This window comes from Equus quagga, chromosome 13 (assembly GCF_021613505.1).
Source record: "Equus quagga isolate Etosha38 chromosome 13, UCLA_HA_Equagga_1.0, whole genome shotgun sequence".
Taxonomy (NCBI): domain Eukaryota; kingdom Metazoa; phylum Chordata; class Mammalia; order Perissodactyla; family Equidae; genus Equus; species Equus quagga.
Window position 1 is genome coordinate 45,608,995 of NC_060279.1, and position 21,917 is coordinate 45,630,911.

General features: G+C 41.3%; 1 protein-coding gene across 8 annotated transcripts in view; it reads right to left on the reverse strand.

Annotated features, from left to right (window-relative positions):
• Positions 1–21,917, reverse strand: part of ABCC12 (ATP binding cassette subfamily C member 12) — a 93,705-nt gene that overhangs the window by 63,578 nt on the left and 8,210 nt on the right. Inside the window, exon 1 of one of the 8 annotated variants that reach the window (XM_046682352.1) lies at positions 16,235–16,348. The exons of the other annotated variants lie outside the window; for them this stretch is intronic. The gene's annotated coding sequence lies outside the window, so the exon portion shown is untranslated. Of the gene's footprint in view, positions 1–16,234; positions 16,349–21,917 lie in introns of those variants that run through there. 8 annotated transcript variants of the gene reach the window in all.

Here is a 21,917-nt window from a genome sequence, read left to right on the forward strand (position 1 = left end):
ATACCCAAGGGTCAGAGAACTTCAACGAGGCCGCATGTCAGGACAAGGCACATCTGAACAATCCCACATTCCTCCCACTTCTGTGACCACCCCCTAAAAGGAAAACTAACAATCCAGGTGGAGAGGAAATTTGTTGGAGCACCTGTCCAATCCATAAACCAACCACCCTACTCACAAATCACCTAAACCTGAAAAAGAGAGAACAGTCCTTAAAGGTTTTCCTACCCCTTGTTCCAACCCTTTCCTGAGTCCCAGCTCTATTCTTTCCCCTGGGTGCCATGACATCCCCCTTCCCATATCCTATAGATAAATTCTGCTTTGTTACATAAACTATCTTGAATTGGTTGCTATCATTTGTAACCAGAGGCCTCAGTATTACAAATAAATGAGGGTCCTATCCCGTGAATTCTCTCTGCAGGCCTAATGGCTAGAACATCAAATAAACCAACTCCCATAAAGATTTTAATGGTTGATAAACCCATGGCATGTCAGAGTTGAAAGTGTCTTCAGATGCAATCTTTTACAAACTCCTCATTGTACAGAAGATGAAACAGAGGCCCAGAGAGGGAAAGAAACTTACTCAAGAGTAGTAGCGACGTCAGCTTCACGGCTGATTAAGATTTCCCTCATTCACGTTTCCCACCACCCATGCCCAATGACTACAATTTGGCACCCATCCATGAACAAAAGTGCCTTTCTGGGAGCTGTGGGATCCAACACCATATGCCAAAGGACGTGGAAGGAGTTTCACCCACGCATGCATCAGGTAATATGCATACAGACCTCAGTCCCAGATGTGGACCTGGATGTGGCCCGTGAACCGGCTCTAGTCCCTCTCAGCCATGGTCCAGGAGCCCCTAGAAAACACTGTCTTAGACAGTCACCCATGGATGAGAGAAGCTTTGGGGAAGTCCAGCTTCCAGTAGAGAAGTGTGAAAGCATATGAGTGAGCACCCAGCTTCCCCAGCTGTGCAAGACACCAACATAGAAGCCCATTTCTCTTTCACCACATCCAGAAAACTGAACTGTGGGCTACATGACTAGTCAGGGGGGAGCAAGAAGAGGTTGGAAGAGTGGCAAATAGGACTCTTGGAGGGCATTAAACACAAACCCTACTAATTTCATCACAAACTCCATCAGGAAGCCTGCCCACAAGCCACTGGACCCATGGATGCCCCAAACTGGCCCATGGGCACCCTCAGCACTCTGCTCATCACACCTACACATGCTGCCCACCCTGTCACCGGCTGCCTCTGAGCATCCCAATGGCAGCAGCAAGAGTGAGCCTTGGCAGACAACTAGTGAGTATGCACAGAAAGCTGGTGCAAATCTCTGGGCCAGGGAGAGACCATAAACTTGAGCTTTAGTGCCAGCTTTGGAAAAACAAAAGGGAGGCTGTCAGCACCTGGCTTGGTGTGTTGCAGGATGGAGAGAAAGCATGCAAGCTTAAGAATTCTGTCACAAGACAGAGCAAGAAGCATGGAGCAGATGAATCCATAGAAGGTCTGAGGAAGCCTCAGAATCCCTAGCAGGGTTGACAGTAGGTACTTCTCTCTCAAAAGCAGTCAGTAAAGACTGGAGGGGTGACTGCACTTCAGACGCAAAGACAGCAGTGCAAAACTTCAAGGAACGTGACACCACCAAAGGACAGCAACAGTCTTCCGTTAACCAATCCCAAAGACATGGAAATCACCTGATAAATTCAAAACGCAGATGGTCCTTGACTTACGATGGTTCAACTTTATGATGGTGTGAAATCAATATGCATTCAATAGAAACTGTACTTCAAATTTTGATCTTTTCCTCAGCTGGTGATTTGCAGTACAATACTCTCTGACAATGCTGGTCAGCAATGGCAAGCCACAGCTCCCAACCAGCCATGTGATCACAGGGTAAAGAACTGATATGCTTACAACCATTTTGGACATATAAAACCATTCTGTTTTTCACTTTCAGTAAAGTATTTGATAAGTTACATGAGATATTTAACACTTTACTATAAAATAGGCTTTGTGTTAGATGATTTTACCCAAGTGTAGGTTGATGTAAGTGTTCTGAGCATGTTTAAGGTAGGCTAGGGTAAGCTATGAGGTTCAGCAGGTGAGGTATATTAAATGCACTTTCTGTTTATGATATTTTCAACTACAATGGGTTTATCATGATGTAACCCCATTATAAGCTGAGGAAGATCTGTAACTGTTTAAGGAAAACTCAATGAGCTACAAGAAAACACGGAAAGACAACTCAACCAAATCAGGAAAACAATACGTGAGCAAAATGAAAAGTTTAGCAAAGAGAAAGACATCATTAAAAGGAAATACTTGAGTTGAAGAATACAACAAATGAAGTGAAAACTGTAATCAAGAGTATCAACAGCAAGGAGAATCTGTGAGTTAGAAGAAAAGAACTTGGAAAATATCCAGTCAGAGGAGAACAAAGAAACAAGAATGAAAAAGAGGGAAGAAAATCAACATGACCTATGGAATACCATCAGAAGAATTAATTTTAAAATTATTGCAGTTCCAGAAAGAGAAGAGAGGAAGAGGGAGTAGAAAGCTTATTTAGAGAAATAATGGCTGAGAACGTCCCAAATCTGGGGAGAGGTTTGGATGTCCCAGTTCATGAAGCTCCTAGGTCACCAAACAAATGCTGCTTAAAGAGCTGCTCTCCAGGACACATTATAAGAAAACTGTTAGAAATCAAATGCAGGGAATCTTAAAAGTAGCAAGAGAAAAAGCTTGTAACTTACAAGGGAACCCTCATAAGGCTAGACACGAATTTCTCAGCAGAAACCTTGCAGGCCAGGAGAGAGTGGGATGATATATTCAAACAGTTGAAAGAAAAAAACTGCCAACCAAAAATATTCTATCTGGGAAAGTTACCCTTCAGAAATAAAGAAGAAATAAACACTTTCCCACAAAAGCTGGGGGAGCTCATCACCATGTTCCTGCCTTACAAGAAATGCTGAAAGGAGTTCTTTGGGTTGAAATTAAAGGACACCAATTAGTAACATAAAAACATATGAAAATAGCCAACACATTGGTAAAGGTAAGTATATGGTCAAATCCGGAATACTCTAATGCATTTTAACCACTCAATTCTAGTATAAAGGTTAAAGGACAAGAGTATTAAAAATAACTATAGCCACAATAATTTGTGAATGAATGCATGATATACAAAGAGGTAAATTGTGATATCAAAAATATAAAAGGGGGAGATTAAAAGGGTATAGCTTTTGTATGCAATCAAAATTAAGTTATCAGCATAAAATAGAATATTATGTCTATAAGATGCTTTATGTAAGCCTCATGTTAACTACAAAGCAAAAACCTAAAGTAGATTCACAAAAGATAAAGAGAAGGGAACTGAAGCATACCACTACAGAAAATCATTAATTCACAAAGGAAGGCAGCAGGGGAGGAAGAAAAGAACAAGGAAACTACTAAATAGCCAGAAAACAATAAGGCAACATTAGTAAGTCCTTACCTAGCAACGACTACTCTTAATGTAAATAGATTGCATTCTTGAATAAAAAGGCAGAGCGGCTTGATGGATTTAAAAAAATGAGACCCAATTATATGCTTCCCACAAGACTCTTATTTCAGCTTTAAGGACACACATAGGCTCGAAGTGAAGGGATGGAAAAAGCTATTCCCTATAAGTGAAAACCAAAAGAGAGCAGAGGTAGTCACACTTAAAACAAAACAAAAAAAAAAATAGACTTCAAGCTGAAAACTATAACAAGAGTTAAAGAAGGTTATTACATAACGATAAAGGGGTCAATTCATCAAGAAGATACAATAATAGTAAATATATATGTACACCCAATATTGGAGCACTGAAATATATTAAGCAAATACTAACAGATCTGAAAGGAAAAATAGGCAGTAATACAATAATACTAGAGGACTTCAACACCCCACTTTCAACATTAGATAGGTCATCCAGATAGAAAATCAACAAGGAAACATTGGACTTGAACATACTTTAGACCAAATGGACTTAACAAACACATGCAAAACATTCCATCCAGTGGCAGTGGGATACACATTCTTCTGAAATGCACACAGAACATTCTCCAGGATAGATCATCATAGATCAAAAAACAAGTCTTAACAAATTTAAGAATGTTGACATCATACCAACTATCTTTTTAGACCACAATGGTATGAAATTAGAAATCAATAACAAGAGGAAAGCTGGAAAATTCACAAATATGTGGAAATTAAACAACACATTTCTGAACAACAAATAAGTCAAAGAAGAAATCAAAGGGAAATTTTAAAAAATATCTTGAAACAAATGAAAATGGAAACACAACATATCAAAACCTGTGGGGTGCAGCAAAAGCTGTATTAAGAGGGAAATTCATCGCAATACAGGCTCACCTTAACAAACAAGAACCCAAATAAGCAATCTCAAACTATACTTAACTGAATTAGAAAAAGAAGAACAAACAAAGCCCAAAGTTAACAGAAGGAGAGAAATAATAAAAATAAGAGCAGAAACAAATGCTATTGAAACAAAAAAGGCAGTAGAAAGGATCAATGAAACAAACAGCTGGTTCTTTGAGAAGATAAACAAAATTAACAACCCCCGAGCCAGACTTACAAAGAAAAAAAGAGAAAGCTCAGATAAATAAAATTAGAATGAAAGAGGAAAAATAACAATGGATACCACAGAAATACAACAGATTATAAAAGAATGCTACAAAAAATTATATGCCAACAAAATGGACAATCTAGAGGAAATAAATTATTAGACTCTTACAACCTCCCAAAGCTGAATCAAGAAGAAATGGATAATCTGAATAGACCAATCACAAGTAAAGAGATTGAAACAGCAATCAAAAGCATCCCAAAGAATAAAAGCCCAGGACCAGATGGCTTCCCTGGGGAATTCTACCAAACTTTCAGAGAGGATTATAATACCTATCCTTCTAAAGCTAATCCAAAAAATTAGGGAATATGGAACGCTTCTTAATGCATTCTATGAGGCCAACATCACTCTGATACCAATGCCTGACAAGGACAATACAAAAAGAAAAACTATAAGCCAATATTGCTGATGAACATAGATGCAAAAATCCTCAACAAAATTTTGGCAACCCAAATACAGCAATACATCAAAAAGATCATACATCATGATCAAGTGGGATTTATTCCAGGGACACAGGGATAGTTCAACATTTGCAAATCAATTAACATGATACACCACATCAACAAAATGAGGAATAAAAACCACATAATCATCTCAATAGATGCAGAGAAAGCATTTGACAAGATCCAACAGCCATTTATGATAAAATCTCTTAACAAAAGGGGGATAGAAGGAAATTACCTCAACATAATAAAGGTCATATACGACACACCCACAGCCAACATCATACTCAATGGGGAAAAACTGAACGCAATCCCTCTGACAACAGGAACAAGACAAGGATGCCCTCTATCACCACTCTTATTCAACACAGTACTGGAGGTTTTGGCGAGACCAATTAGGCAAGAGAAAGGAATAAAAGGAATCCAAATAGGTAGTGAAGAAGTGAAATTCTCACCATTTGCAGATGACACGATCTTATATATGGAAAACCCCAAAGAATCCATTGGAAAACTATTAGAAATAATTAACAACTGCAGTAAAGTCGAGGGGTACAAAATCAACTTACAAAAATCAGTTGCATTTCTGTAATAAAAAACTTACAGAAAGAGAACTCAAGAATATAATTCCATTTACAATCGCAAACAAAAGAATAAAGTACCTAGGAATAAATTTAACGAAGGAGGTGAAGGACTTATACAATGAAAATTAAAAGACATCATTGAAAAAAATAGATGATGACATAAAGAGATGGAAAGAGACTCCATGCACATGGATTGGAAGAATAAACATAGTTAAAATGTCCATACTACCCAAAACAATCTACAGATTCACTGCAATCCCAATCAGAATCCCAATGACATTCTTCACGGAAATAGAACAAAGAATCCTAAAATTCATATGGGGTAACCAAAGACCCCAAATTGCTGAAGCAATACTGAGAAAAAAAGAACAAAGCTGGAGGCATCACAATCTCTGACTTCAAAATGTACTACAAAGCCATGGTGACCAAAATGGCATGGTACTGGCACAAAAACAGGCACACACATCAATGGAACAGAACTGAGAGCCCAGAAATAAAACTGCACATATACGGACAGCTAATCTTCAACAAAGGTGCCAAGAACATACAATGGAGAAGAGATAGTCTCTTCAATAAATGGTGTTGGGAAAACTGGACAGCCACATACAAAAGAATGAAAGTAGACCATTATCTCACGCCACACACAATAATAAACTCAAAATGGATCAAAGACTTGAAGTCCTGAAACCATAAAACTCCTGGAAGATAATACGTGTAGTACACTCTTTGACATCAAACTTAAAAGGATCTTTTCAAATACCATGTCCTCTCACACAAGGGAAACAAAAGGAAAAATAAACAAGTGGGACTTCATCAGACTAAAAAGCTCCTGCAAGGCAAAATAATCTAGGATCAAAACAAAAAAGACAACCCACAAATTGGGAGAAAATCTTTGCAAATCATATATCTGACAAGGGGTTAATCTCCATAATATGTAAGGAACTCACACAACTGAACAATAAAAAAACAAAAATGGGCAGAGGATATGAACAGACATTTTCTCAAAGAAGATATACAGATGGCCAATAAACACAGGAAAAGATGTTCAACATCACTAATCATCAGGGAAATGCAAATCAAAACTATACTAAGATACCACCTTATGCCTGTTAAAATGGCTATAATCACTAAGACTAAAAATAATGAATGTTGGAGAGGGTGTGGAGAGAAGGGAACCCTCATACACTGCTGGTGGGAATGCAAACTGGTGCAGCCAATACGGAAAACAGTATGGAGACTAAAAGTAGGAATACCATATGACCCAGCTATCTCACTACTGGGTATCTACCCAAACAATTTGAAATCAGCAATCCAAAGTAACATATGCACCCCATGTTCATTGCAGTACTATTCACAATAGCCAAGACATGGAAACTATCCAAGTGTCCATTGACTGATGATCAGATAAAGATGTGGTGTATATATATACAATGGAATACTACTCAGCCATAAAAAAAGACAAATTCATCCCATTTGCAACAACTTGGAAAGACCTGGAGGGAATTATGCTTAGCAAAATAAGTGAGACTGAGAGGGACAAACACTAGATAATTTCACTCATATGTGGAATATAAACAAGCACATGGACAAAGAAAACAGTTCAGTGGTTTCCAGGGGAAAGGAGGTGGGGGGTGAACACAGGAGGTGAAGGGGAGCACTAATGTGGTGACAGACAGGAAATAATGTACAACTGAAATTTCACAATGATGTAAACTACTATGAACTCAAAAAAAAAAAAAAAAAACCTATGAGATGCAGCAAAAGTAGTTCCAAGAGGGAAGTTTATAGTGATAAACTCCTACATTATTAAAAAAGAAAGATCTCAAATAAACAAGCTAACTTTTCACCTCAAAGAACTAAAAAAAGAACAAACTAAGCCCAAAATTAGCAGAAAGAAGGAGATAACAAAGATCAGAGCAGAAATACATGAAATAGCGACCAGAAAAACAACAGAAAGGAGCAATGGAACTAAGAGATGGTTTTTTGAAAAGACAAACAAAATTGACAAACTTTTAGCTAGACTAAGAAAAAAAGAAAGACTCAAATAAATAAAATCATAAAAGAAAGAGTAGACATTACAACTGACATCACAGAACTACAGAGGATCATAAAAGACCACTACGAACAATTATACACCAACAAATAGGATAACCAAGAAGAAATGGGTAAATTCATAGAAACATACAACCTTCTAAGACTGATTCATGAAGAAATAGAAAACCTAAACAGACCGATTACTAGTAAAAACATTGTATCAGTAATCAAAAACCTCCCAACAAAGAAAAGCCCAGAATCTGATGGTTTCTCTAGGGAATTCCACCACACATTCGAAGAAGAGTTAATGCCAATTCTTCTCACAGTCTTCCAAAATGTTGAAGAGGAGGAAATATTCGCAAAATCATTTTATGAAGCCAGCATCACCCTGATACGAAAGCCAGGCAAGGACATTGCCAAAAAAAAGACACCACAGGCCAATATCTCTGAATATAGATGCAAATATTCTCAAGAAAAATATTTTCAAACTGAATTCAACAGCACATTAAAAGGATCATATGCTATGATCAAGCGGGATTTATCCCTGTGATGCAAGAATGGTTTATTACATGTAAATCAATAAATGTGATACACCATATTAATAGGATAAAAGATAAAAATCATATTACCACTTCAATAGATGTAGAACAAGCATTTTACAAAATACAACATTTGTCCATGATAAAAACTGTCAACAAATTGGGCATAGAAGAAATGCACCTGAACATAATAAAGGCTGTATACAACAAGCTCACACCTAACATCATCCTCAATGGTGAAAGGTCGAAAACTTCTCATCTAAGATCAGGAACAAGACAAGGATGCCCACTCTCACACTTTCATTCAACACAGTACTGGAAGTCTTAGCCATAGCAATTATGCAAGAAAGGAAAAAAAAGGCATCCAAATTGTAAAGGAAGAAGGAAAATTGTTTCTGTTTGCAGGTGTATGATATATAGAAAATATTCCTTTTTTCCAGTTTTATTGAGAAATAATTGATATATCACTGTATAAGTTTAAGACATACAACATGACGGTTTGATTTACATATATTGTGAAATCCTAAAGTTTCCACCAAAAACCCTATTAGCACTAATCAATGAATTCAGTAAAGTTGCAGGATAAAAACTCAACATATAGAAATCAGTTGTGTTTCTATACACTAACAACAAAATATCTGAAAAAGAAATAAAGAAAACAATCCCATTCACAATAGCATCAAAAACAATAAAATACTTATGAATAAATTTAACTAAGGAGGTGAAAGATCTGTACACTGAAAACTACAAGACTTTGAGGAAAGAAATTGAAGATGCAAACAAATGGAAAGATATCCTATGTTCATGGACCGAAAAAATACTGTGAAAATGTCCACACAATCCAAAGCCATCTACAGATTCAGTTCAATCCCTATCAACATTCTAATGGCATTTTTCACAGAAATAGAAAAAAATCCTAAAATTTGTATGAAACCACAAAAGACTCTGAATGGCCAAAGCAGTCCTAAGAAAGAACAAAGCTGGAGGCATGACACTTCCTGATTTCAAGGTCTAGGACAAAGCTATAGTAATCAAAGCAGTATGGTACTGGTATAAAAATGGATACATAGACCAATAGAACAGAATTGAGAGCCCAGAAATAAACCTTTACATATACAGTCAACTAATATATCACATAGGAGTCAAGAATACTTAATGGGGAAAGGATAGTCTCTTTAATAAATGGTGTTGGGGAAACGGGATAATCACATGCAGAAGAATGAAATTAACCTCTATCTTACACCACTGGCAAAATTAACTCAAAATGGATTAAAGACTTAAACATAATACCTTAAACCATAAAACTCCTGGAAGAAAATAGGGGAAAAGCACTTTGACATTGTTCTTGGCAACAATTTCTTTTAATATGATACCAGAAGCACAAGCAAAATAAAAAGCAAAAATAATTGAGGGACTACATCAAATTGAAAGTTTCTGCACAGCAAGAGAAGCAATCAACAAAGTGAAAAGGCAACTTACGGAATGGGAGAAAAATTTTTAAATAATATACCTGATAACGGGTTAATATCCAAAATATATAAGGAACTCATACAACTCACTAGCAAAACCCACACACGCACACACACACCCTTGTGATTAAAAAATGGGCAGAGGAGCTGAATAGACACTTTTCCAGCGAAGATATACAATGGCCAACAGATACATGAAAGGGTGCTCAGCATTACTAATCATCGGGGAAAGCAAACCAAAAGCACAGCAGACATCACCTCACACCTATTGGAAGGGCTACCATCAAAAAGGTGAGAGAAAACAAGTGCTGGCAAGGACTTGGGGAAAAGGGAATCTTGCGCACTGTTGGTGGGAATGTAAATTGGTACAGCCACTATGGAAAACAATATGGAGGTCCCCCAATAAAGTAAAAATAGATCTACAATATGATCCAGCAATTCCAGTACTGGGCATGTATCCAAAGAAAATGGAATGAGGATCTTGAAGAAATATCTGTACCCCCATGTTCATTGCAGCACAATAGCCAAGATGTAGAAATGACCCAAGTGTCCATCTATGGGTGAAAGAATAAAGAAGATGTGGTGTGTGTGTACATATACATACATATAGATACATGCATATATTTATATACATATGTATAATGGAATATTATTCAGCCATGAGAAAGAAGGAAATCTGTCCCTTTGAGACAACATGGATGGACCTTGAGGACATTATGCTAAATGAAATGTCAGACAGAGAAAGATAAACACTGTATGATATCACTTATACGTGGAATCTAAAAAAGCTGAACTCACAGAAACAGAGAGTAGAATGGTGATTGCCAGGGGCTGCAGGTGGGGGAGATGGGGAGATGTTGGTCCAAGGATGCAAACTTCCAGTGATAAGATGAATAAATTTTGGGGATCCAATGTAATGGTGATTATAGTTAACAATACTGTATTATATGCTTGAAAGTTGCTAAAGGAGTAAATGTTAAATGCTCTCACCTCAAAAGAGAAATAGTAATTATGTGACTGGGTAGAATTGTTGCAATATATACATGTACCAAATCAACACATTGTATACCTTAAACTTTTACAATATCATATGTCAATTGTATCTCAATAAAGCTGGGGAAAAGAGTCTATGTAAACGGGTGGCACCATCTCATCCAGACAGTCTAGGCGCAGGTCAGCTGAGGCCCCTCTCTTCTCCAACAACCCTAGAAAATCTATTGCTTATATTATGTTACAGGAAGCGCTCCTCTGGAATAATATATTCTTTCTTACAACAGAATTTGAAAAGCAAAACATCTTCATCTCAAAAAGACAAATCCCCCAAAATGGAAACTGAGGCATTATAGACAGCTGGAGGGGGCACGTGTTTTATAGGCAATAATTCTGCTCAAAATCTCTTCAATCACTCAATTAATGAATGTAATGACATGAATACTACAGACTAGGCTCTAGATTCCCAATTCAATGAAAAAATCAGAAGTTACCAAACAGGGATTCCCTAAGCTTCTTAGCAACCTGCATTGCACTCCACACTCCATTTGCACCACCTAACATTGCACCCCAGCCACGCTGAACGTCTTACTGCTCCCTGAACAAACTGCCAATTGCTTCTGCCTCTGGGTCTTTGTACTCATCATTGCCACAACCTGGAACAATCTAATATCCCCCCTTCACTTAGCTGGTTCCTGTTGGGCTTCAAGGTTCAGTTCAGATATTTCTTCCTCTGGGAAAACTTCCCCACTTACTGTGGCTTCATGTCTGTCTTGTTCACAGGTGTGTTCCAATAGCTAGATGGTCCCTGTACATAAGTAGATGTTTCACAGTAATATGTTGAAAAATGAGTGAATAGTGAAGAGTATGAGAGAAGTCTAAGCTACAACTCCTCTTTCCAGAAAGGGAGAAATAGCAGACAATAATACACATGAAAATGTAAACCACAGCATAATGTTAGCCCTAGAGAACACAGGCACACAGAGTCAAGAGGAAGAAGTCAGTCAAGAAAATAAAATGGAGCGCCAAATAGTAGATTAATCCAGAAAGGGTAGGCAAGGAGAAATACAGGAATAACAAACAGAAGGGACAAATAGAAGGCAAACAGCAAGCTGACAGACTTACACCCAACCATATCAATAATTATACTAAATATAAATGCAGTAAATGCTTCAATTAAAAAGTAGAGATTGTCAGACTGGATACAAAAGCAAACCCCAGTGATATGCTGTCTACACGAGATGCATTTGAAATATAAAGACACCAATAGGTTGAAAGTAAAAGGATGGAAAAAAAGACCATGTTAACAGTATCAGAATTGTCAGCCCATACTCCTCTGAGAAACAACTTTATCAACCAGAATATAGTGCTTCCAAGAGTATAGCACAAGACGGAAAAGGGGAAAAAAGAGCAATTTTACAGTGGAGAAACCTGACTAACATTACCTCAATCAGGTGAACATCAAGAGTGACAAATTGCATTAATCAAAAGACTCAATTTTTACAAAGATTACAAAATTCTTTAAAAATTTAAGATTAAGAAGAGAAGCAACATGGTGGTATAAGTGTGATTCATTTGACTACAAAGAATTAGTGTACAAAATTTACAGAGAATGCTCAATACATCCATAACTAAGGACAGTCAATCAGAGAAGTGGACAGAAGATACCAACAGGCAAGTGATTCACAGATGAGCCAAATATACACACACAAAAATGCTCAGTGTTTGAGTATTAGGGAAGTGTGAATTAAAACCACAACCACAGTAAGAGCTATTTCTCATTCTTCAGACGGGCGATATTTAAAAGCCTAAAAATTGTAAGTCTTGGCACATATATGGAGCACAGCAGCTCTTAAACTCTGCTGATGGGAGTAAAAATTGTACAACTAATTTATAAAGCAATTTGATGTTATCCAGTCAAGTTGAAAATTATCTTACTAACATAGTCAGCAATTCTCCTCCTTAGGCATATACATGCTGTGAACAAATTCTGCCTGTTCAAGAAGTTATGCAGAGTGGGCACAAACCTTGCATGCTCCCTTCCATTATCCACACAGATTTTCCCTACCTCTGCTAGCCTCTCTCCCCTCATACTCACGGGCGTCAACACTGAAGTTCAATCTAGAAAAACACAAGCAAATAATCCAGAGGATGGAATCTCATGTGAAAATGCTTCTGTGCCTCTTTTGTAGGATCATTTGCAGCAGCTCTATTTGTAACATCAAAAACATCCATCAACAGGAAAGTGGACGAATTGTATAATATAATTACAGTATATTACTATTCAACAGTAACAATGAATGAACTCAGTCCACAGATCAACCTATGTAAATACCACACGTGATAAATTGAGAGAGAAAAAGCAAGTTGTGGGAAAATTCATACACTCTGATCACCATTTGCGTAAAGTTCACATCCTTGCAGAACAATATATTCACTTACTGATAAATATATTTGTAGTAGAATTTCATTTCTCCAAGTGGCCCTGATTCCTTTTATTGGAGAATGGTATTCAAAACAAAGATCCGGGCACTAGGTGTGTCCTTCGTTACTGGGATATTTATTGCCTCTAGGTTCTCTCAGCTGACAAAGCAAGGAAATATACGTGTTTATATTAACTAGTATATATAGACACACCTAAAATTATTTCTGTATGTAATGATCTGAATCTGTTTTAGTCTAAAACATGAGTTCCTACTGACTCTCCATCTGTAACCCGTTACTATAACTATCGTAATTCCAGCCTCTTTCCCTTGCCTATCTGTAAATCCCACTGCAAACGTGAGCAACCCGGCTCTCAGCATCCACCCGCCGTTCACTTAATTCAATTCCGGTCAACATAGACAGCAGCATCAGGATTGCCAACACACAGCCCTGTGAGAAATAACTGAATCCAATAGAATACAGTGCTTCCAAGAGATACCACAATATGGAAAAGGGGAAAAAATAACTTTATAGTGGTGAAACCTGACAAATGTTACCTCACCCAGGTGATCAAGGTCAACACGAACAGTGATAAGTCATGTTGACAGCGTGTGCCCTTGATATGATGGGATGAAAAGGGCACTTCGCCTCTGGGGTCTTCCTCCCCAAAACCCATGACCGCTGCCTAATCATGAGAAAAACATCAGATAAACCCTAGTTGAGGGACATTCTGCAAAATACCTGACCAGTCCTCCTCAAAACTGTCAAGGTCATCAAAAACAAGGAGAGTCTGAGAAATTGTCACAGCCAAGAGGAGCCTAAGGAAACATGATGGCTGAATGTAATGTGGTGTCCTGGATGGGGTCCTGGAACAGGAAAGGGACATTAAGTAAAAACTAAGGGAAGCTAAATAAAGTATGGATGCTAGTTAATAATGTTCATTAATCATAACACATGTACCATACTAATGCAAATTGTTAATAATAGTGGGAATCTTCTGTATTATTTTCACAATTTTTTTGTAAATCTAAAGCTGTCCTTAAAAATTCAAGTTTATTTTTAAAAAACGAATGAGAAAAATATACACCAACTTCAAGCTGATGGTTACTTCTTTAAGGTAGAGGAAGGAACTCTGGGAAATCACACAGGGATTGTCTCATGACGTTGTACTATTGAACCGTATGTTTGGGGACGTAAGCCCAGGAGCCAGGCTGTCCGTGCTCTGTGCAGACCACCTGCGCCACCCGAGTTCTGAGGAAGGAGAGATCAGTGTGGTCTGGGAGGAGCACAAAGTTAGGGAGGATTTCTTAGGGGAAGTGAGACTAGAGCTGGGTGGTTGGAAGAGAGACGGGAGGAAAGAAGGAGAGCTTGAGAGAAAGCCCAGGGGAGACATTCAGCTGACACTGGGTGTGTGGCTGCTGTATAGTGAGGATCCTAAGGGAACCAGGTGTGCGAGGCTTGGGCCAGAGAGTCAAGAGTGACGAGGCTAGGAACAGCGGTGAACGGCCTTTAATCTTCTCCTGCATATGCAGCCAGCAGCCCCCTGGCCCCTGCATGGCCCAGCCCTGCTGAAGGTGTCCCCAGCCTTCCCAACAAGACCTCCATTTGTCCGTTTACCAGAGGGCCCATGACAGCTTCTTCCAGCCAGAGTGCCATGCCCCGTGGTTTTCCTGGATTTGCTGCAGGAAGACAGTGGAAGGCTGAGAGCTACGGCAGGGACACTCAGACTGAGAAAAGTAAAGAAACTGGCCTGTTGCTCCTCGGTGGGTCCCTGGGTCCCTGAACAAATGAGATCCACCCCTGACCAGAGAGGCAGGAGGAGGGGAAATCTGGGCACGGGCACAGCCGTGTACACAGAGTCTCCCTATCGCGTTCCCGTCCTCCCCGTTCCTGCCACAACACGGGCTGTGAGCAGCCAAGCTGTGGTCCCTCAGCAGCTGCCGTGGCCTCCCACTGACCCTGGGCCGCTTCCCTCTCTGCGCTGCCAAGAGCTGCCTAGGTTGGTCTAAGCAGACGTAGGAAAGCAGATTAGTCGATGAAGAAGAAAGAGCTCGCGCCAAGTTCTGAAACCAGCTGAAATCATTTTGAGGAGAAAGAATCCCAGCATCCAAGAATCAAAAGAATCCAAAAAGCCATCAGACATGGCCGACAGCACGTCAAGTGGGCATTTCCCTCTGGCCAGCCAGACTGTTATTCAACACTGCCACAGGCCCCAGTCACTTCTTCTCAGGATGGCCCTCATGCAGCATCTTCGCAAACCGTGGATAACCTGAATCTAGTCGTGAGGAAACATCAGACAAGCCCAGAAGAACATCCAAAAGCCACTGGTCTGTGCCCTCCAAAAATGTTGGTATCATGAAAGACAAAGAAAGGTGAGGAAACGTTCCAGATCAAAGGCAACGAGAGAGATGACAGCTCAATCCTGCACTGCATCCCGGACCAGGAGCAAAACCAAGGATGCGAATGGGACAACTGGGGAAGTTTGAATATGGACTGGAGGTTACAGAATAGTATTAAATCAAAGTAAAATTTCCTCATTTTGGTAATTGTACAATTTGATAACTAATGATTTTGATAATTATGGCTATGTAAGAGAATGTCCTTATTCTTAGGAAGTACCTACCGAAGTATTTAGAGATGATGGAGTGAAATGTCTGCAATTTACTCTCAAATGTCTCAGAAAAATAACAATTATGCATCGAGAGAGCATGTTAAAGCAAATGTGGCGAAATGTTATTTGGCAAATCAGCGAGAAGGGTAGTTAGGATTTCTTAGCATTATTCTTGTTACTTTTCAGTAAGTTTGAAATCATTTCAAAATAAAAATGAACCCTTTTTAAGGAAATAGCTCTAAAGGGGAAGAATTGCTTTCCTTCTGTGGGACTGAAGGTGATTTTCCTCTAAGAGTTGCTCTGCTCCCAGGGCCCAGGCCCCTTTATGTTCCCTCGGACACTTGAAGACCATCGTCGTGTCCCTCTGCTCACCCCCAGCAACCCATTTGCGATTCCTCTCTTGTCCAGACTAAATGGCCCCACCCCTCCGATCCTGAGCCTTTTTCCGAGAGGGTGGGCCTCACCGTGCCTGGAGAACCTTTACCTCCGACTTCTGTTATTTTTATCACTTTTCTGATGGCAAGGAGTCCTGGCAGCAAGCTGTCATCAGCTTATTTTAAGCAGTCCAGATTCCAAGATGCCAAACACAGGAGACCAGGCCTCCCTGTCCAGGCTCGGGTAGTCAGAGTGCACAGGACACTTGTGCTGGGGGTAATTTCCTGAGCACTCCACAGGGAGTGCAGAGTTACGATTACCTACGGCAGCTTGGAAGCACGCAGCTGGAATGGCACTTTGCTAAATTTGGCAGCCCCAGGAGGAAAGTGAGAATTTTTAAATCAGGAAGTGTGCTTTGGCTAACGTCCCTGTCCCCGTCTGTCACGCCATCCTTTGCCGGGAGTGACGAGCTGCCTGGAGTGACAAATTTGCTTGCTGGCTGTCATCGAGTGGGGGTAGGAAGTCGCTGATGAGAGCTGGAAGGGGTGAGAACCTGACGAGGCCACGGCCTCTGCAGCCATCAGGACTCTGTTCCTGGCATGCCTGTCTCTACTCAGAGCATCTGAGGGTCGGCAGAAGATGGAAAGAGGTCCATGGTGCATTTCTCTGCTTGCTGGGGGGTGATCCTAACCTGATCTCAGTAGACTGGACAAGGCAGAAACAGGAAGGTCTCTGTTTAGAGCAGAGGACACGAACTGTGGATTACAGACCACATACACCCTGCAGGTCCATTTGATTTGACCTACAAAGTTTTTAAAAGTTTTTGAATTTGAACTAGGAGATACTACATTAAAAGAAGATAGACCTCTGGCTGGTGCCAAAACCTCGGGAGCTCTGTATGCTCACGAGCTACACGCAGCTCACGCTGAGCAGCAGTCACCCCTTTTGGGAGGGCATACTAGCTTTAGTTAGCCACAATCCCCACCACTCTTTATTGTCTCCCTGACTCTGGGGCTCTGGGTGACTTAGCATTTATCACTACCTCTGCACTGCTGTTCTCCTTAGAGTAGATTCATTTTGCTCTATCCTTGTCTCTCTCTAAAGACAGAGAACAAAGATATCTAGAAGGCATTTCAAGAAGAAATAATTTCCACACCTACCTGCCTGGCTCACTTATGTTCCATGTCTGCCTCTCTAACCCAGACAATTAGCAATTAACAATGCCTTGTTCAACAATTGGGTTCTCAGTTTGCCTGGGTGCCCTTAGTTCTTCTTTAGGAGTTCCCTGCGTCAAGCAAACACAGATCACTTTTAATCATAAAATTCTTCCCAGATAAGAGACTATGGCCTCCGTTCCCTTCTTAATAAATCCACTTTTAATTTAAAGCCACCAAAATTACCAATATCTGATGATCTCGTGCCCTCCCCCACACTCCCACAGACCCTTCCTTTAGCCCCTGACCAGCCTTCAGCTCAGAGGAGAAGATGTGGGGAGCATTCCTCCACCCCCGCCCCTCTCCTCCCCTGTCTGTCCACTCCAGCTGTCCACTCCTGTCTGTCCACACCCATGTGGGCAGCCTGACCTGGGAGAAGGAGCCATGAGTGATGTGGGGCTGGTGTTGGAGGGGAAAGAGGGAGGCGGAGAGAGGGCAGAGGGAAGCAAGTGCTAGTGAGAGAATGCCAGCCTGGGGGTGCAGAAAGGCAAGTGGGGGCTTTTGGTCAAGTCCTCTCATCCCCAGAGGGTCCTAAATGGTGACTTGAGACAATGTCTTCAAATGAGGCCACCCATTCAGTCGCAGTGATGTTCTGACAAGATTGGAGAAAGGTGACAACTCCCATTTCAGAAGTGTGAGCTACACCGTGGTGCACCAGGAATTCAAGTGTCTTTAAAATAAAATCCTCTGATTAAATTGTGAACCAGTACAGTGTGTGTGTGTGTATGTGTGTGTATGTGTGTGTGTGTGTGTGTGTGGTTTGTATGTGAGAGAGAGAGAAAAGGCTTCATTTACTTAATGTAAGCTTTTGTGTATCACAGGTTTGGAAACCCTGTCTTGGCATTTCTACTTTTTCTTTTGCAATACCAGGGGGCTCCACAAACAGAAGTGCCCGGGCCTCCCTCACCCTCTGGGAGGCCCCAGGCCCCTACTTCCTTTCACAGGTTCACATGCAGTCACATCTGACACCGTGTCGCCTACGACAGCCTGTCCTGAGGGTGAGAGACCAAATCCACAAGTACTACCTGGGGCAGATCGATGCAGAGAGCAGGTTTCCCTGGGAGGAAACACTAGTGGCCTGAGGACTAGAAAGAGAGGAGAGGGCTCAGGAGTCACGGGGCTGGGAGGGCACTGCCTGCTGCCATGTTGCCTGGGCCTCCTTCTCTCCACAAACCTCAGATTCGGCTTCCCTTGTCGCACCGGCTTGGAGCCCTCCTCTCCAACTGCCCTACTCAACTGCCACTCCTACCACGCCCACGGAAGGAACTCTGGGGGGCCAACATTCCCTCTGCCCACATTAAAGTGCCCTGCCCCTCAGGATGGGACTGCGGCACAGTTCAGCTCCTTCGGCGACAAACAGAGCTCATGCAATGTATTTGCACAGCCTGTCCCATCACAGCTTTGTATAAGAGGAGGAAATCTTCCTCCAGTCCACATTCTACAGATAAGGAAGCCAAGGAACAGAAGGCTTTCCATGATGGCCTGGGGCCGGGCTGCGTGCAGAGCCAAGTCCCCTGGCCCATTCCAGGGACCCGCCTCCCGGAAGGCATGCATTTCCCCTCCGCGTTCCTGCAAAGGCAAATGAACTCAAAGGCCAGGGCATGGGAGGAGAATCCAACCCACAAACAGAGATAACCTCATTCCCTCAGTCCCCGTTTATTCAACCAAAATTGAAAGGCAATCTGAGTTCCATCTGTATTTCTCCTGAACTGAATCAAAGGTAAATCTGGGACTGGCACTCATAGCTAACGCCAGCATATAAAAGTTGCCTGTTTATCTCACTTCACGCTTTGCACACCCTAGAGCTCAGATCTTTTCCGATTTCTTGAGTCCCTTTAACAAAGTGCCAGGCCATGGCGGCTTGCTCAGAACTCATGCTCAAGCTCAGAGTTGTCTGAAGGATTCCAGAGTGGCCAGGGAATGGGTGGAGGGAGCAAAATCTCTAAATTCAGAAATAACACATATTGATTCATTTTTAAGAATTATTTAGATAACTTGGAAGACCTTCTCCACCTAACTCACATGGATTTCATGACAAATTTTGCTGTAGTCGTTCAAGCCTGCCCATGCTCTGTCTGCTCTGATCCTAGTCAATTCCTCCCCCTGCTGGCTGTCTCTAGCTCCTCTACTTCCTGGGGATGTAATTCACGGAGGAGGCTGCCCTCACCCAAGGGGATACTTCTCTTTGTGTCCAAAAGGGAGGTGGGCAATGGGGAGGGCCTGTAGTCACCTGCAGTGTGGGAAAACAGGTCCTATGAGGAAGGTCCCCTGGCCTCAGGAGTGGGCTGGGCCAGCAGAGGCTTTCTTGGTGCATGTCTAAGGTGTCCCAGTTTATTCCTCTGCAAATGCAAATCACTGCTAATAATATCACTTGACATTTTTAGAACACTTGGCGTATGCCAAAGTTCTTCGTTCTTGATCACTTGATCTTCACAACCACCCCAGGATGTCTCAGAAACAGCACAGATGCACTGTTACGATTCCAAACAGATTCAAATGCTGTCGAGTTTACGGAAGGAGAACTTTGAGCAGTTTTTCTCCATGTTCATGGAAGGTCTGGCAGAGATGAAAGTCTACCGAGACACACAGTATCGTGGCATATATAAAGATGATTTGGCCCACTGGGTAACAGATTCTAGAGTGAGTGATGCAGAGGGGCTGTGCAGTCTCTGCCCAAGGGAGTCCTTAAGAAAAGAAAAGACAAGTCTTGTGCCAGCCAGGGTATATACTCGCGGAAGGCCAGTGCACTGAGGTCCAACCAGGGTGTACACCTTCCAGGAGGAAGTGGGGGACAAGAGAATCCACTGGAGCACAGGAAGAAAATATTAGAAATCCTTTCTATGTTTGCTGTCATCCTTAGAAAAATTCTGTTTTTCGTTTACAAATATTTAGTACAGTGATATACATGTACACTCTGTACATCATTTGTAGATAAGTACGTGTGCAAACATCAGGAGTCTGTGTGCCCGAAGACGAGGGCGGCGCTCAGCGGACGGTCTCAGGACCACTCCTCTAGAGAACTTGCCCAGCTCTGAGGTTCTGTGAGGCCCTTACTCCACAGTGAGTCTCTGTCTGAGTCCTCCCTATTCTTGCCCTTCACCAACACACCTTCAGTAAACCATAAAGACACGGGCTCAATCAACTGCAAAAAATTATTGTAATAATTTTTTAAAAATATATACACATGTGTGTAGAAATAGAGAGAGAGAGAGGGAGAGAGAGAGAGGGAGAGGGGAGGGAAAGGGAAGGGACAGAGAAACATGGACAGAGAGAAACCTGGCTCAAAGACCCCAAGACACACACGAAAATCAGTGTGTGGCGCTGCACAGAAGCAATAGCATGTAGCGGTTAAGAGTAGGAACTCCGGAATCAAATCTGAGCTCAAAGTCTCTAAATTTCCATTTCAGACTGCAAAATGGGAACATTAACTTCAAAGCATTGTAAATTAATTGAGGATTAGAAATGCAAGTGAAGTGCTTAACATAGTGTCTTAAACATAGTAAACACAATAAATGGTAGCTATTATTCGTGAATAATTTTTTTTAATTAGCAGGATCTTACGAGAAATAAGAATTCTACCTTGGGGGTTGCTTTTGGATTCTGTCCAGAAGAAGCACACGGAGTGTCTGCTGAAGGAGGGGGTTTGGGTTTTCAGTTTTGCTGTTTGCCTAATGAACCAAGGAGAGAGATACAGGAGGATGAAGTTGATATTAAATGATTTTGGAAAGTAACTTGGAATTTGAATGGGCTTTAAAAGCAATAAGTGGAAGAAACACAGATTAGTGGACCAGAAATGCATGCTGCAACCATAAGAGAACAAGCCCTCTAATAAAGAGCAAACACGTTCTCAGGCAGAAAACATGTTCTGGCCTGAGCTCCACCATTTGCAGCTTGAAGACCTGAGCAAGGTCTCTGGCTCAGAGCTGAGCCTGCGAATAGAAACCGGCCCTACATGTGGAAAAGGTGACCGTCCATTCTCAGGACCAGGAAAACTATGCTTATTGTGAACAATTAAATTTTTCTTTAAATGGTTGGGTCATGAAGATCTTGTAATACATCTCATTTCCTTCTCCACATTGTTAAGGAGCTCAGAGTGAAAACTGTTAGCAATCTCTAGCAATGGCACAAAATCTCATGGCATGCATTTTACGTGAAATGATGTTTGTAGAATTAGGACAACTCCAGAATCGTGAAGTACACGGATGGGTGTGGGGAGCATTTCAGTGAATGCCGAGTGGGACTGAGTCCCTTGTATTGGAACAGAAGCTTCTGGATTAGTACAGTTGTCACCAGAAGACAAAGCATTTAGGAAGCAAGGATTTAGCAATGAACATCACTGTTAAATCAGAAAATTATACTACTGTTTGCTGTAATGAGAAACAGTTTTGCCCTGAAACCACCCAGAATTTCTGCAATGGGGGCAAGAATTGGGTAGGGGCTGGCCAGGCCTCAGATCTAGAACTTGTGGGAAGGGGCCAGCCTGCCCCTTGCTCTGAGCAGACTGCCCCTGGTCACAGTGCTGGGGGAGGCCTTTATCCCCAGCACTTGCCGCTTGTCTGCTCTTCTTCCTCACTTCTT